The sequence below is a fragment of the Conger conger genome, chromosome 16, assembly GCF_963514075.1.
Source record: "Conger conger chromosome 16, fConCon1.1, whole genome shotgun sequence".
NCBI classification, from domain to species: domain Eukaryota; kingdom Metazoa; phylum Chordata; class Actinopteri; order Anguilliformes; family Congridae; genus Conger; species Conger conger.
The window spans coordinates 6,490,101-6,507,670 of record NC_083775.1 but is presented as its reverse complement, the minus strand read 5'-3'; the positions used below and the strand labels follow the sequence as shown (position 1 = coordinate 6,507,670).

The following is a 17,570-nucleotide window of genomic DNA, read 5'->3' as shown; positions in this document are numbered from 1 at the left end:
AGCGACTACGGCGTCCGCGCATCCGTGGCCTGGTCTGAACAACCCAGGCGACCCGACCACGGCTCTCCTGGCCCCCGTGAATCGCACTTTCACACCGATTGCACAACGCAATCGGTTTTTTTCAACCAGATGGAAGTCCATTGACATGTTGCTCTTGAAAGATCGAGACGAAAGCAATGGTGATTAGAGAGTGGTGGACAGTCGTGCAAGGAAACTCACTGCAAGAACAGATGCTGCTTTCGCATGAAGGTAGCCAAATGAGGGCCAACAGGAAAGCAAGAAGGGTACCATAGTAACAAGGACGATTCATTGCACACAGTAAACATGGAAAAGACTACTACTACTACTACTACTACTAAAACTACTTGTTAGGGGCGACATTGGCTCAGGAGGTAAGAGCAGTCGTCTGGCATTCGGAGGGTTGCCGGTTCGATCTCACCCTGTGTGGGTTGAAGTGTCCACCGACCAAGACACCTAACCCCAAATTGCCGTTGGTGTGTGACTGTGTGAGTGTGTCATGATGAATGGGTGAATGAGAAGCATCAGTTGTACAGCGCTTTGGATAAAGGCGCTATATAAATGCCAGTCGTATAGTCCTATAGGGGGTTCATACATTACATTACATTACATTATTGGCATTTGGCAGACGCTCTTATCCAGAGCGACGTACAACAAAGTGCATACCCATAACCAGGGCTAAGTGCGCTGAAAGACCCTAGAGGGAAGTACAATTTCAATTGCTACCCGTACAACAAAGATAAGGACCAGGGCCTTTTTTTTTTTTTTTTAAACAACAGATAAACAAACAACAAAGCAAAAGTGACCAAACTTAACTATCCAAATACTGCTTACCTAGCCAACTAAAAATACGGAAACACTATGTAAATCACAAAGACAACAATTAAGGATCACAGGGAGGTAGGGAGGGATGGGGAGAGGTGCTGCTTCAAGTGTGCTACAAGACTCATATACCATTATAGGAGTCGTACAGTGCTACAGGAGGGTTTGTGCTGACTCTCCGCAGTGTGCACCTCTCACCGATGACAATCTAGGGAGCTCTTATGGAGCAGTAATAAAACTTGTGCCCAGATTAAACTTACCCGATCCCAGTGGGACATGTCCAATGGTGTCCCCTCTAATGAAACCGACGACACCGAGGTACCCCTGCAGATACACCCACCTGCAAACCAGTGACTATTCTACACCGGATAGATCATATAGGAAAAGACTACTGAGCAGTCGAAGGAGAAGCTGAGAACTGGTTACCCGCAATCAAAGGGGAAACTTAGAACTGGTCATCCACAGTCAAAGGAAAAGCTTAGAACTGGTCACCTGCGGTCAAAGGGGAAGCTTAGAACTGGTCACCTGCAGTCAAAGGAAAAGCTTAGAACTGGTCACCCGCGGTCAAAGGGGAAGCTTAGAACTGGTCACCTGCAGTCAAAGGAAAAGCTGAGAACTGGCGAACCGCAGGCCTAGAAGGAACCCGTGTGGTGGTAGCTGAGGGATTCTGGCTCACTCAAACACACCTCTGCTCCGCTTGAGCAAGGCTTGTTGTGTATTGTAGCGAGTATACACACACAGTGACGTCTTACTGTTACGAACTTAAAAAAACCAGACTACGTGAAAACAAAAAAGTCTGCAGAGATTGTATGAACTCCTGTGTAATGCAAATTTATGAAACACTCGTTTGTTTTACACGAGGCCAGTCGCGTCCCTTTGTCCCTGTAAACTCCTGTTGAGGCTTAAGCCTCCTCGTTGTCCTTTCATGTGGCGTTTTTGATTTATACTCCGACTATACTCGTAATACTTCACGGTCACAGGGCCTGCCGGGGTTATAGCAAACACACTGCCAGCGTTTCCTATAATTATGGAATTACGGCTGTCATCTGACTTCTGTCATCGGCCGGGAGGGAATGTATTTCAGATTTTAAAGCTCACACAGGAACTTCAAGGGAACTTATGAAGCGGTCATCTGCCTGGGGTTTTCACGGGAACAGGAAGGGCAGTGATCAGGCCATCTCTGAGAGTTATAATGACTGAAGGACACAGGCCTGGCTCCATTGCTTCTTCAACTCGGTTCCCCCAAATTTATTGTAACAATTTATTGTAAAAAAAAAAAAAAAAAAAAATTCTAGAAAAACTGGCTGCTTGCTCACAAACCTAAAGCCGTTTGCGCCACCCCAATAACACGCGCCCTTTATCGTTTTGATTTTACTTCAGCTCCACGGCCATAAATCAAAGGTGCTTTTGGCTGATGGAATCTTAAAGCGCTGCTTAAAAAAAAAACAAAAAAAAAAACCTGGGGCTCACTTTGATTCGGTTTTTGGGTTTTTTTTTTTTATACGAGCATTCCGGTCGCACACTGCGGCTATTATCTGGGGTTCCCAGGAGCAGCGGGCTCTGCGGTGGGGTCGCGCGCTTTCGCGAGAGCGTGTGGAAATAATGAGCGTAATGGCTTGCAGCTGAGGAGCGGGAGTTGCGAACGACATTATGATTGCGCCGCAATTACCAGGAGTGAAGAAACCGACGCGTAACACGTTAATGGCTGAAATAACAAGTAATGCGCATACGCACGCATGTGGCCTACAACAATGCGATTAGAAACGAGAAACAATCAAATGAAAATACATTAAAAAAACGGGCGCAGTAGTGGTTATAGCATATTTATAACAGTAATGGTGATGAGAAGAAGCATTACCCGATAGGAATCAGACACTACGAAGCATTCAGGCAGCCCCGGGCCTCTGGAAGGGTCCTCGTTCACCAGGAAGGGTTCAGTCGCCTGAAAGATAACAAAATGGCCGCCGTCAACACCGTTTCATTCGCCGGACGACCATCCACACCGGTCAAGCAGAAATACAAGACGTGGTGAGTCTTCAGTGATTATTATTATTAGCATTATTATTGTTAGTTACTACATACTACTAACAATAATACTAGCGAAATGGTCTGTCCTCATCATTATGTTATAATACTACTGTATTACAGTAAACATAATACTACTGTATGACAGTAAACATAATACTACTGTATTACAGTAAACATAATACTACTGTATTATACCATTATGATGAGGACAGACCATTTTGCCACAAAAGGGTACCTAGTGCTATTCACCTGCAAACTAGATAAACATTGAGCACTATATAACATTTAGAGGTAGGAAAGTTATGATTATTATTATTGTTATTATTATTATTATTATTATTATTATTATTATTATCAGTAGTAGTAGTTTTAAAGTAGTAGTGTTATTATCACTGCACATAATAGTACTGTTGATGAATACGTTATCCTAATTGTGTGTGCCTTCTCCTTCTTGGCAGGAAAACATACGCCTGACGCCGTCTGAACATCCAGACAAACTTATAACAGAATATTTAAAACTAAGATACAGAATCTTTAATGTCTAATAGCGCACACAGGCTCCCACTATGAGAGGAGACCCGGGTTCCAGGAGGAGGTTCAGTTCTGCGAAAACATTCACTCGCTTAACCTGGAGAAACACTCGCATTAGTACACCCGCCAACAGACACACACACACACACATATATATGCACACACACACACACACACACACACACACACACACACACATATATATGCATACACACACACACACACACACACATGCATGTATACACGCAAACACACAGACAAACACACCAGCAATAGACTTTATGTTTCCCACTGGGACGCACAATTATTACTGCGTGAAGTCGTAGAAACAGAACAACGAAAAAACACACACACACATGCATACACATGCGCACGCACACACAAACAATTCCAGAGGCACAATTGCAAAGGTTTATTCTTATTACTGAGCGTACTACAAACACATTCACAGGCACAGCCATTTATTACCGACCACAAAAACAAACACGGACCCACACGCTCACAAATATTTAATACACACTCACACACATACACCAAACACAGGACCGTAATAGGTCCCAGATACTCTGGCTAACCACAGTACCCAGAGCTGGGGTGAAAACACAGACCATTAACTTCCCCTCGGGAGTGACCACGAGAATCTCAGTCATCTTTAAATGCATCTAAACCACCATTTACCACAAGCCTTAACAAGGCTTCTAATCATTTTTCCGGACAGAGCGGGACACAGGGGGGGGGGGGGGGGGCAGCCAAAAGACACGTGTCTGGTGGTTGAAGCGATTGCCGTCCCATAGTTTTGGGAGCAGTCTCTTACGAGGTGTGTGACATTAACCCTTTCAAGAGCAGTTTTTTTTTTTGTTTCAAAAATTGTTCTTTTCAACGTTCTAGAACTCCACTGCTTTCGGTCACCAGCAGCGATTGTGACATCACCATTAGAATGTTCAGTTAAGAACATTCCAATCGCGTATTTGTGACCTCACACCTTACAGGGTTAGAGCACAAACCGCTCCACTACCTGGCGCCATTTTGTGTCTGCAGTTTCCTCTGCTGTTGTTTCGGTGACCATTGAGGAAGCGCTCTGTCTAAGCCGGAGCAGGTTACCTATGATAACTAATGACAAAGTGAGCCATGGATGCACTGCACAGCTTTTCATTATTCCTCAGTTGATTACGTCCCTGGGTGGTTTCCAATATTGTGAAAAACACTGGAAAATGCTCAGGACTTCTGCTTAAGGCAATTCGTTTTTTGTTTTTTTTAAGAAATAAATTCCACACACACACACACACACACACACAAACAATAAAGACAAAAATAAATTCAGTTTGGTGTGCAGACTTCTAAATAAATAAATAAATAAATAACTGAAGTTCAACATTGAGCACTGGCACCGGCGCTGTCCAGAGGGCAGACGGACGGGGCATTAGTCTGGTTGCCCTTGACTACCACACCGGAGGAGCCATCCTGGTCTGAAAAACTCTCTCTGCCTCCAAGTTGGCGAACACCACTTTAGCAGAGCTTCTTTTTTTTCCTCCCTTTATTTATTTTTTTATTTATTTATTTTAAACCCATGGCCCTGGGTTTTTCCACTTTGTATGTTTGCATGTAGCGATATATATTATTTATTATCCTTCTCTATATATGTGGAGCATATGTTCCACCCATATGGCACACCCTGGGCTGGAATGGTGTCCAGGCCGTCCTTAATTAACACGTTACACGCCAGACGAAATCAGCCCAAGTCGGGAGGCTCAGGTCCGTGACCTAGATCAGGCCAAAGCGGAAATGTGGACTAAATATAACTGGTACTTAAGGCTGATTACATTATAAATTGCTCTCTGAACGAGCTGAACACACACGAATATACACACACGCGCGCGCGCACACACAGGTATACATACGCAGGCGCATACGTATTCACACCCACACACACACTAGGGGTATAAGTATTTTTCTAATTAAGTATAATTTTTTTTACATTTTTCCAATCAATTTGAAGCCCAGTCTCTGCTTCTTCTCAAAGAGTAACTCGTCTAAATGACTCATTTTTCTTCCTGTTATATTTTACCCCCCCCCCCCCCCATATGACAAAATGCATGGCATCTGTGGTGAAGCTTGTTTATTTTTCTTAATTGGTCAGGCAGAATTTTGACACAAACACATGCACGCACGAATGCACACACACACACACACACACACACACACACACACACACACACACACTATTTGCTCCTACTTACATACATGAACATTCATGCGTTTGTTCAAACACACTCACGTATGTACATACACATTAATAAACGTACACAAGCACGATATACACCCAGAAACACTCATACATGTACACACTCTTGCACACAGACACGTCTACATTCATCCTCTCACTGTCCCTGTCCCTGTCTCTCTCTCTCTCTCTCTCTCTCTATCTCTCGCTCTCTCTCTCTCTCGCTCTCTCTCTCTCTCCCCCTCTCTCTTGCATGCACACACATGCAAAAAAAAAAAACCCAATCCATTCCCCCAAAACAAAGGGATCCAAGTTGGCATGTTGTTCATGGCACTGGATAAATCAAAGCACGCACACACACACACACACACACACAAAACACCTGTTATTCTGTCTGAAAAGCAGGCCACAAAGGTACACAGTCCTTTCCATTGCGATTAATACATCACCATCATCATCATTATCGCTATTCTCTTCCATTGCGGGCATAATTTGCTTTTGTTTGTCAGCGTGAATATCTGGCTAGGTGACCAGCGCAGGATAACAAGCTGCCCAACCCGCCAGAGATGGCAATCACATCAAAGAGAAAAAACCTGTTTGCTGAAAAATATGTGCAAGGGGAGGGAAAAAAAAAATATGAAAAGGGAAAATTGTGCTGTGTGTCCGTGCCAGAGACACCTGGGGCTTGAAGCACTCAGAAAGTGTGATATTTCACCCCCAGAATCCTGCTGGAAATGAGGAATGGGGGAGTATGATGATTAAAGGGATGAGGAATTATTATACGACTAATTATTACTGTTGGAGTTGGAATATGGCTGTCTGACTCACATAGACACGGACACCACCACTGAATCCTATGGGTTTTTTTTTTTAAGGTGTGGGGGGGGGGGGGGGGGGGGGTTTGGCACACTGGGCCATTAGTGGACTCTATAGAGGTTAGTGTTTAAGATACAATATTATCTTATTTTTGTTTATTTTGAAACAGCAGGTGAAACAACCTTCATTTAGCAAAGCAGGGCCTTGAGCAGGAATGTAAAGCCCTTCCCCTTTAGCTCCAGATTTAGTTGAGGTTTCAGTTTCCTATAAAAACACACCCTTTAAAATAATGGCACATAAAAATGTTTATGACAGAAGGCCCGACTGACGCTGTGTGTGTGTTCAGCGACGCTGTGTGTGTGTTCAGCGACGTTGTGTGTGTGTTCAGCTGTGAGTTTCTGATGTTGCCCTGCCTGTAAAAGCACTGCCAAATACCACCAACCAAATCGTAGACTTCTTTTTTACAAGCTTTTTCCACTTTTTCATCCAATAATATGCCCCAGCCACATTATATGTAATTTAACTGACGCTTTTATCCAAAGTGACTTACAGTTGATTAGACTGAGCTGGAGACACTCACCCCTGGAGCAACGTGGGGTTAAGGGTCCAACAGTCATGCAGATCTTATCGCGGCTACACCGGGGGATCGAACCGCTGACCTTGTGGGTCCCAGTCAAGTACCTTAGCCATTACGCTACAGGCTGCACATTCGCTGCTGTCCGTCCGAAAGCACAGACAAGCACACTCTCCTCGGAAACGCGTGATGTCACTCCACTGCCCCTTCCTGTACTGCAGTCTGAAGGCTGCGCTCGCGCGTGAGAGAAGGGGAGATGCTTCACGCGTGGAGTCAGTTCGCGCGTGCAGACTGCGGGGTCCCGCCTGACCAGCAGGTGACGCTGGTGAGCAATGAGACGCTCACCACAGCGGACGGAATCTCTCCCTGCTGGGGCGGTGAGACTGGTCCTCTCTGACTCAGCGACTGCGCACTACCTGCCGCCATTTTGTGCCCGTCACCAGGGACAAGTGCGCTGAAAGACCCTCGAGCCTGTTTGTTGTGTGTGTGCGTGTGCGTGTGTGTGTGTCTGTGTGTGTGTGTGTGTGTGTGTGTATGTGTGTATGTGTGTATGTATGTATGTGTGTGTGTGTGTGTGTGTGTGTATGTATGTGTGTGTGCATATGTGTTTGTGTGTGTGTGTGTGTGTGTATGTATGTGTGTGTGCATATGTGTTTGTGTGTGTGTGTGTGTGTGTATGTATGTATGTGTGTGTGTGTGTGTGTGCGTGCATGTATGTATGTGCATATGTGTTTGTTTGTGTGTGTGTGTGTGTGTGTGTCTGTGTGTATGTATGTATGTGTGTGTGCGTGTGTGTGTGTGTGCGTGCATGTATGTGCATATGTGTTTGTTTGTGTGTGTGTGTGTGTATGTGTGTATGTATGTATGTATGTGTGCGTGTGTGTGTATGTGTGTGTGTGTGTATGTGTGTATGTGTGTGTGTATATGTGTGTAAGTATGTAAATATGTATATATGTACTGTGTGGTTCATAAGTATTTAGCTCATGAGATCATGACAAACAAACAGTTTTTCGGTCAGCCTCTTGTTTGGCCTCTTGTCTCTAACTGTTTTCTTTCTTCATTCTCTGCCTCATAATGGCTTCCCTGACTTTCATTGGCACAACTCTGGTCCTCATGTTGACAAACGGCAAATACCAATACCTCTAAAGCAATCAAAAGCCTTGAATCAAGACTAGATACTGAAAGCTTTCTTATACCTGCACGAAGGAAGCAACTGAAGACACCTGACTACCTGGTCCCCTAAAACAGGGGTGTATAAAAAGGGATGTAATTCCTTCACAGATCAGACAATATGGATGTAAATATTCATATTAAAGATGACAGTCATGACACTTTAACTTCATAATTCATGGTTTCAATTTAAAATTCAATGGGCTGGAGTACAGAGCCATAAGAACAGACATTGTACCAGCGGTCCAAATATTTATGGACTGCACTGTAGAGTATATATACACACACACACAAGCATACACACTCATACGCATGTGCACACACACACACACACACACATGCACACACCCAACACATACACGGTGCAGAATTTGGACAGAGACACATTTCCTGCATATATATACATAGTTCTCTCACACATACACACACACACTGTATGCACACACACATTCACACACACGCATGCACGCATACACGCATACACACACTGCACGCACACACATACACACACACGCACTTCATGCATGCATACACACATACACACTGCATGCACACATACACACATGCACACACACACACACACACACACACACACACACACACACACACACACACAAGCATGCACTTCATGCACTTCATGCACCTATATAATCATCATTTAGGAGCAGGCTTGCTTCAGTCCCATCTTCAAAGTAAATGGTAAATGGTAAATGGTCGGCATTTATATAGCGCCTTTATCCAAAGCGCTGTACAATTGATGCTTCTCCATTCACCCATTCATACACACACATACTCATACTCACACACCGACAGCGATTGGCTGCCATGCAAGGCCCCGACCAACTCGTCAGGAGCATTTGGGGGTTAGGTGTCTTGCTCAGGGACACTTCGACACAGCCCGGGCGGGGGATCGAACCGGCAACCCTCCGACTGCCAGACAATTGCTCTTACTGCCTGAGCCATGTCGCCCCCAAAGTAACCATGTAAATCCTGCTGATGCTGGATATTCTTAGTGCAGGCAAACAATAGTCAATATGTACCTGTACATATGCATGTGCATATAATTACACCTATCCTCCTGAAACCCAGACTTGTATCTCATAAAACCATCAAGCCATCTGAGAGATCACAAATGTACATGGCCTTGTTTATAACCCTATCACATGTGCGTGCGTGTAGATGCATTGTGTGGGAGTGCTTTTCTGTTATTCTTACTGTAGGTCCACTTGCTACTGAGGGACATTTGCATTCTTAAATGCTGTTCTGTGTGTGTGTCCACCTGTCTGTCCATCTGTACATGTGTGCCTTTGTGTTTGTATGTGTACACACGTGCGCATTTCTGTATTTCCCTCAGTGTGCATGAGTGTTTTGTGTGTGTGTGTGCGTGTGTGCATGTGCGTGTATGTTTGTGTGTGTGCGCATATGTGTATGTGTGTATGTTGCTGCACGTGTGTGTGCACAGAATGTGTGCGTGTGTGTGTGTGCATGCTTGTGTGCTTGTGTGTCTGTGTGTGTGTGAGTGTGTGTGAGTGTGCGTGTGTGTGTGAGTGTGTGTGTGTGCACAGCATGCGTGTGTGTGTGTGTAAATGTGTGTGTGTGTGTGTGCGTACTTGCGTGCTTGTGTGCTTGTGTGAGTGTGTCTGTGTGTGTGTGTGTGTGTGTGTGTGTGCGTGCTTGTGTGCTCATGCTCGTGCTCGTGTGTGTGTGTGTGTATGTAAGTGTGTGTGTAAGTGTGTGTGCATATGAGTGTGTGTTTGTGTGTGTGTGTATGTGTAAGTGTGTGTGCATATGAGTGTGTGTTTGTGTGTGTGTGCGTCCGTACTTGCTTGCTGGCGTGCTCGCGTGAGTGTGCGTGTGAGTGTGCGAGTGTGTGTTTGTGTGTGTTCGCTCTCCGCAGCTGTGCTGGCTCCCCAAGGAAATCTCACATCTCACATCTATGGTCTTCACACGTTTCCTTTCCCACAGTAAACAAACGTCAGCGGAGGCAGCTCCAATCCCCGTCCTTATCCCTCTGTGTCCCAGAGAATTTCACAGCTCACAGACTCTCTGTCTGCCTGCGCCGCACTGAGGCACAACACGGAGGTCCCCGAGGGAAACCGTCCACGTTCCAGGGGCTCGAACGCCACAGACCGCTTCGGTCAGGAGCGGACACAGTGGAGAGACACACGACGCCAACGTACGGCACCTGTATAACATTCTGCACAGATTAGATCCTTTCAGAAAGGTCCTAAATAAATGTACTATTCATTTTACGTTACATTTTTAGTAATTTGAGCAGAGTAGTTGAAAACTGAATCGAATCAATATTTTTTTTGTGACCACCCTTCGGCGTTAAAACTGCATCACTCCTCTGAGATGGCCAACGCTGTCCTGCAGTTCTATAAGACAATCAGCAGGGAGGTTGTTCCAAGCATGTTGGAGAACTTGCCACAGTTCTTCTGCAGACTTTTGGTTTGGTTTGGTTACTTGCTTCTGATCTCAGACAGCCTTGATCAAGTTTTTTTATGTAAAAAGTAGTCAGTTGCTTACAGTAATATGTTACTTTTTAAAAATTAAATACAAAAATGTCTGAAATAATTGGAAAATGAATATTTGGAAATCTCAAATGTGTTCTTTTATACTAACACACACAAAAAGATTCTGCACAGTACTGTAGCTCATATACCAGCCAGTCCAAACTATTTACCCATGTATTAGGTGCAGTACAGTGTAAATTGTGCATAAATTACAATGGGCACAAGTGAAACTACTCCCACCACCATGTCCCCTCAGTTACCCTAGACTTACGCGGTCAAATTGAATTAAAGAATAATACTTCCTGGTTCCAAACATCACAAGATAGGTTTATAAATAGGCGAAGCTGAGCTGATCGCCGTTATCAGAGTTCTCATCTTTCTTGATGTGAAACTTTTCCGCCCCTTTTTAAAGCTGTACGCAGTTGCACGGATGGTATCAAAGAAAATATCATGTAATGTGTAACAGGGGGGAAAGGGCAACAAACAGTAATTACATAGATAATTATATCGGTCACTGCGACAGCCAAAAGTTCCCGGTAACACGGGACTAAAACCCCGCCATTTACTAGCGGCCTCCTTTATTTCTGTGGACCGACTAACTCGGTTTTTAGAGCATAATTATTTAACGAGCTTTTGAAACACAAGGGTTACCTCTCAGTATACCGGCAAAAACCGGTTTGCTTTTAAGCATTGCTTACTGAGAGAAGTCTAATGCCCACGCGCCGTCTCTCAAGAATTCGAAGGTGAGGGTGTTTAAAAGCAAATAATAATAACAAAAAGCTAACAAGCTCCCTTGAAACGTTAAAATGCCCAAAAGACATATCACACCACAAACCATGGAGGAAATTATCATGGTCAATTTAAATGATCAATTTTCCAAGCAAATGATAACTTTAAGTTGCCATAATAATTAGGCATTTAACACCATTCTGAAAATCATGTTAATATTAATTAGACGAATTTAGTTAATGAGTGGAGAGTTTATATTTTTAATTCAGGGTCTTACATAGGTCTACTATCAAATACACACATAATTAGAGTGTTTTCTTTTCTAACTCAGATGAAGTGACCCCGTGACGTTGCAATTGCAATTGAGTTGAGGAATATAAAAGAAAAAATAATATTCCAATAATATTTACTGAAATCCACTTATGGTGGTTAGACCAGTTTTATTTTACAGTGAGTAGCCTCTAATCTTGTCCTTGAAATTAATCACAGGACGTTATGCATAATTCCATGTTTATAGATGGTCACCTTTCCAATTTTAATACAATAGGCTGTATTTAAACATAGCAAAAGACTAAGGCCTACTGCCTAAACGGACAGGTTCATATACATATACATATACATTTTACATTCATTTTACAACCGGTCTATCTCATAGATTAACACTAATAGCGTTGCCCCAAATTCTGGAAAAAAACAACAACAAAAAAACGTGTGAATAGATCAATCATTCTTCTAAAAAGTGTAGCTGGCTGGAATATCTATGCATTCCGTCTAGTGACAGGCTATCTGAACCGGTTGACGTGTTACTACTGTGACAAACGCATCTTAAATTGCTACAAACCTGAAGGCATGTAAATTGCATTGAAGAATCGGATTATGGATACAGATCTGACAGCCGTTACGGTCACGTGACGAAGGACCAGCTCCTGCCCCACAGTGTGAAGATGTCGCTTGCGTGACAGAGGCGCGTGCACACTCACGGACACACACACACTAGGCTGACGGGAGCTCTGAAATTTCTGAAGGTTCGCAAAAATATGGTCAAAGCTTCCAAGTAATGATATTGCATTACATTGATGGACTTTGTAGTGCGAAAGAGAACTTAGTGTGGACGATGACCAGCCTTCAATAAACTTCAATCACAAATGAGAGGATTGTGATTGGACGGACTAACCCTGGGAAATTGGCTAATAAAATAGAGCTAAGAATTCTGGGTATTAAGGGCATTCCAGATGTACTTTTGAATACACGCAAGTTATAATTATAATAATAATAATGGCAATTATTATTATTTTAGGAATAGTAACTACTACTACTACTACTACTAGTAGTAGTAGTAGTAGTAGTAGTAGTACTACTAGTAGCAGCAGCAGCAGCAGCAGTTGTATGCCTGGTCTAGAGTAGCAGTACAAATTGGACAAGCAGAAGATATTTATTTCACTGTAAATGTATAGGTGCCCCGTTATCTGTTCCCCGCCCCCCAAGGAATCCACCGCATCTTTCGAATAAACTTCAGCTAAGCAGTTTCTTGCGACTCTGACCGAGTAGCCTGCCAAGTGCAAATAACAAAACGTCTCCGTAGGACGCAGTAGGTCGCACGCGTGATTCCGTGAGATCTCTCGCGTCGGGAGGGGGGGCGTCAGTTGCCTGATCCCTCAGAGTTCGGAACAAAATTCGGCAACAGAGTCCTCGCTCGCTCGCGCACCATAGGATCTTGTGAATTGCGTGAGCCGCATTTGTCTGGCACAAATTAATAGCCTACCGTCCTTCTAGCCTAATTAATTATATTCTGCATATTTCTTTAATGTGCGAGTATTGATTCAACCGTAGTGAAGTTCCATTCAAATGCATGGCATAGCCTATTAATACATCTACAAATTACGGCAAGGCTAAAGTTAGGACAAATTCTGTGCCCAACTGTGTTTAACACAGGGTTGTCCCTGTCTCACTCTTGTTGTCTCTTTGTCAGAGACACGTGCATTTGCACATATCATTTGACCTGAATTTAGGTCGCTGTATTCTGGTAAGGCTATGGCCAATTTGGTTTGCGAAAGTGTGACGTCTCAATAAAGTGTTAAACTACAGTGAGCCATATCCGTGTAAGTCGTATGTTACAGCGCTGGTACAGCCGTGCTCTGCTTGTAAATGAGCTCGAAAAAAATGTTGAAGGAACAACGCGAAACGCAAGTCAAAGCGGGGCTTTGCACCAGCCAGCTATTCTTAAAGTGTTTTCAATGGAGGGCTAAATAAAATGGGGCGTTGTTTCATTTGCATGCATTTTTTTTTATGGCTCGGTTATTTAATTTAGGCTACGATACAGTAAAGTTAATTCGCAACACAACTGTAAATATACCAAACTGGCCTTTACGCAACAAACGTGCATATAGTTAATCGCTTTCAGAGACCCACAAACATTCCTTTAACGCTACATTAACTAACCAAATTATGCCTACTTAAGACCAAAGTTTTATTTTATAGGCACGGTGAAGGCAAATTATGACAAGCTTTCATTTTTGTCAATTAAAAAGTGCTGCCAAAGCAACATAGTCTTTTGTATTCTTATTTAAACAGACAGGGGCTTGTTTGCAGCCATTCAAACGTGTTAAAAAGAGCAAATTATTGATTTACACAGCACGTACCATTATGGAGCAGGGAAAATTGCCAACAGTCTCAAAGACCCATTTTCCTTTAAAAAAAAGGAAAAAGTTCAGCCTCCAAAAAGGGTGAGAGAGCGGAGCGAGAGAGTCGAAGTCTTCTGTGATACCGGAAGCAAAAAGAACCTCAGCACAGGACGGCCTATGGCCCAGCGAACATTCTAAAATTGTGATCTAGTAGGTCTTCTCGTCACATGAAAGGGACAAGAGGAGGACTATCCAAAGTCTCCCGCTTCTGGGCTTCATTCGGGATATAAATGTTGCCTTCTAACGCGCCTGTCCTCCGCCAGAAATACGCAGCGGGTTCGGAGCTCCGGGAGATCCGCAAAAGCTGGGCGGTCTCAGTGAGCCGTCCTCCGGGCGACTCAGTCGGTGGCACGGCGTCGGTGTGCCTTCGCTCCGCTACAAAAGTGATCAAATCAGAGGTCTTGAATGAAATAGCGATGGACCGTAAGTAGTTTATGTCTATATCCCTTTCCAATCAGATGTTGCCTTTTTACGGTTCAAGCGGACTTCTCCTGCCTCTCATTTCGCGGTCCCCCTCCTCTCCTCTCCCCTCGTATCGCAAAAAGAAAGTGGGACCCTGTGGTCTTTCTCCAACTCTTCCTCCCGAGCAGATTAAACTAGAAAACAGACAGCGGCCGCGGGAATACGCAAGACGATCGTCAGGCTTGAAAAAATTGGGAGATAATAAAGGGCGCGTGCACGTGGGTACATTAAGCTATATCTCTGTAATTGAATAAACCGCGACAGCCGAGCGGATCCGAACAGCGTGGTTCCGAAGTGCGTCAGCCAGTCTGGAGCGCACAGAGAGACCGAGGGATACAGCCGCCGAAGCGGGGAAGCTGGTGAATTATTAATAACGAGAGCGATTCACAGTCTGTCCCGTTCAGTGACTGACCGGCTCGGCAGCTGGGGGGTTTAGCGGAATTAACTACGGGCTCAGGGAACACCGTGGACGGTGGGGATTACACTCACAGCAAACAGTGTATGAGAAGAACGGGTGGATAGTGAAGGAGAGAGAGAGAGAGAAATAAAGATTTCATACGCAAATTGACAATCACATTATATTGCTCATTGACAGCACCACAACATATGTTTCCCATCAAGAGGAGGATAATTTAGGAGATTACTGTCGCGGAATATCTCTGGTAAAATCATATTTGATGGTGCTTTTGCTTTAAGCATCTTTAAATGAAGTTTAACGATGCTGCACAATGCACGTGGCATCTCAGCTGAGATACGTCATTGAAAATGTCTATATCCGATCGTTATATACAGTACAATACGCTCTCTACGTGTGTGTGAGAGAGATAGTGTGTGTGTGTGTGTGTGTGAGAGAGAGAGAGAGAGAGAGAGAGAGAGAGAGAGAGAGAGAGAGAGAGAGAGAGTGAGAGAGAGAGAGAGAGCGAGCGCGTGCGTGTGCATGCGTGTGAATGCGTCAGTTCACATATCACCGCTTCTAAACTGACTGCCTATATTATGCACATGCACAGTGGGTATATAATGGTCCCAGATTGTTAGAGTAAAACATTGTAGATTCATTGCAATAATTAATTGGGCACAAAAGTGCTTTGCTAAGGCTACGTTAATTCACTTGGGTGTACTCGGGCCAAGCCACAACGCTCGTTTCTTTGGTGCATACACTTTCAAATAAACTGTTCTTCAGTACTTTTTAATGGCGTGGTTTTCAAAACTTTACACCCACCTAGCCACACTTTATAGTCCACCTAGCCACACTTTTTTGAAAACCTATTTGTGTCTCCGTAGGAGTGCGTAGGCGAGAGAGGCAGAGAAAGACAGGTAGAGATATATTCAATAATGCATATATAATGTATCTTCAGCTGCGATATGATATGATAATGCTCTTTTGTTTCCCTGTGAGCTCCATAGATTTTAGCTGTAAATCTGAAATTTACCTGACATAAACTCAAACACCTGTTTCGCCTGATATTGAGGGGTTGGTTCTGAGTTTGATAATAAATTCTCAAAATAAATGTGAATATCAGAAATCTTAGAGTACCCATCTAAAAATACTTGGTTAATATATGCTAAATAAAGTTTTAAAATAAATTTAAATAAACTTCACTGAGGAGGTTTATTTAAATGTGGCATCGGTAATATATGAATTCTCCTTACTTACATTTATTTGACAAATTTTGAATACTTTTTTCACTCTGAGTAAAATCAACTTATCAGAATTTACAGTGTGGTAGGGCCCATTTTTAGATCTTTACTCAAAACCTCAAAAATACTGTCTTGTTCTGCGGTTTTCAAGTCAAAGGAAATATGCTTATCATAACCAATGCCCACACTAGTGACTACAGCTATATAACTACAATAACTAGCATGCTTACTTACAGGCTTTCTTAAAAATATATGTCAATCAAAATATGAAAAATTGTTTTAATGCGACAAAGAACATCACTTTGATTTTGTGATTTGCCAAATATTTAATTCCTTTATTTCTTTTTTCTTTTATAGTAGATGGGGAGAAGCATTATTCTTTAATTCACAGTTTATGCATATAGCAAATAAAAACATACAATAAAATGATGTTGATCGTGATAAAACCATAAAAAATTTTTTTTAACAATAGGCTATTTTGTTTCCAGAAAGCCGTATTTGCACACGCACAGCAACTGATGTATTTTAGGCTTATAATTGATAATATAATAATATTGTGGAGTGAATTTGGTTTATTTTGAACTGAATTTTTATTTTGAACAAACAGACAGACCAATTTCAGACAGACTACTACATCCATTTTTAGTAACAGCTGATCAATGTGATCAATTGATTACCTGGCTTTATAAATATACCTAACATATATAACACAGATTTGGGCTATTTCCAACAGTACTTAGATTTAATATAAATAGGCATATGGTCTGTAATTTACATTAGAATTATAGCCTACATACAATTATTTGCTGCATTATGAATTTGACTGTTTCTAATCATAATAGTTATACCTGTTAATGGAAAAAACACATGTTTGCTTATTTGCCATCTTAGAATGTGAAGTCATTTGTACACTAGACCGCTATAGGTTTGACTGAATACTTGGAAAATAACATAGAAAATATATTGTTAGTGTATTAAAAGGAAAATACTTGAAAATAGTGCTGATCTGTGAGGTAGATGGTTTCGACCAATTTCGGGAGGGAAGTTACTATTAGGAGTAATTGTGTCATCAACCCTTGCAGTTAGACGATGACAGGCGACTTCTTGAAAGCCAGACAAAACTACTGAACTAAAACAATGGCCTTGGTCATTTGTAAGATTTTGAAAGAGTTATTTTAATATTTTCAGTCATATGGGAGTTATTTTTAATTGGGCAGCATGCAGTAATAATAATAATATAATAATAATAATAATAATAATAATAATAATAATAATAATAATAATAATAATATGATTATTATTATTATTGTTGTTATTATTATTATTATTATTATTATTATGCTGCAGTAATATAATCAGATTTT

General features: G+C 42.5%; 1 pseudogene; it reads right to left on the bottom strand.

Annotated features, from left to right (window-relative positions):
• LOC133114498 (nuclear factor 1 X-type-like) overlaps positions 1–14,885 on the bottom strand; it is a 147,606-nt pseudogene extending 132,721 nt beyond the window's left edge.
• Between the last annotated feature and the right edge of the window lie 2,685 nt (positions 14,886–17,570).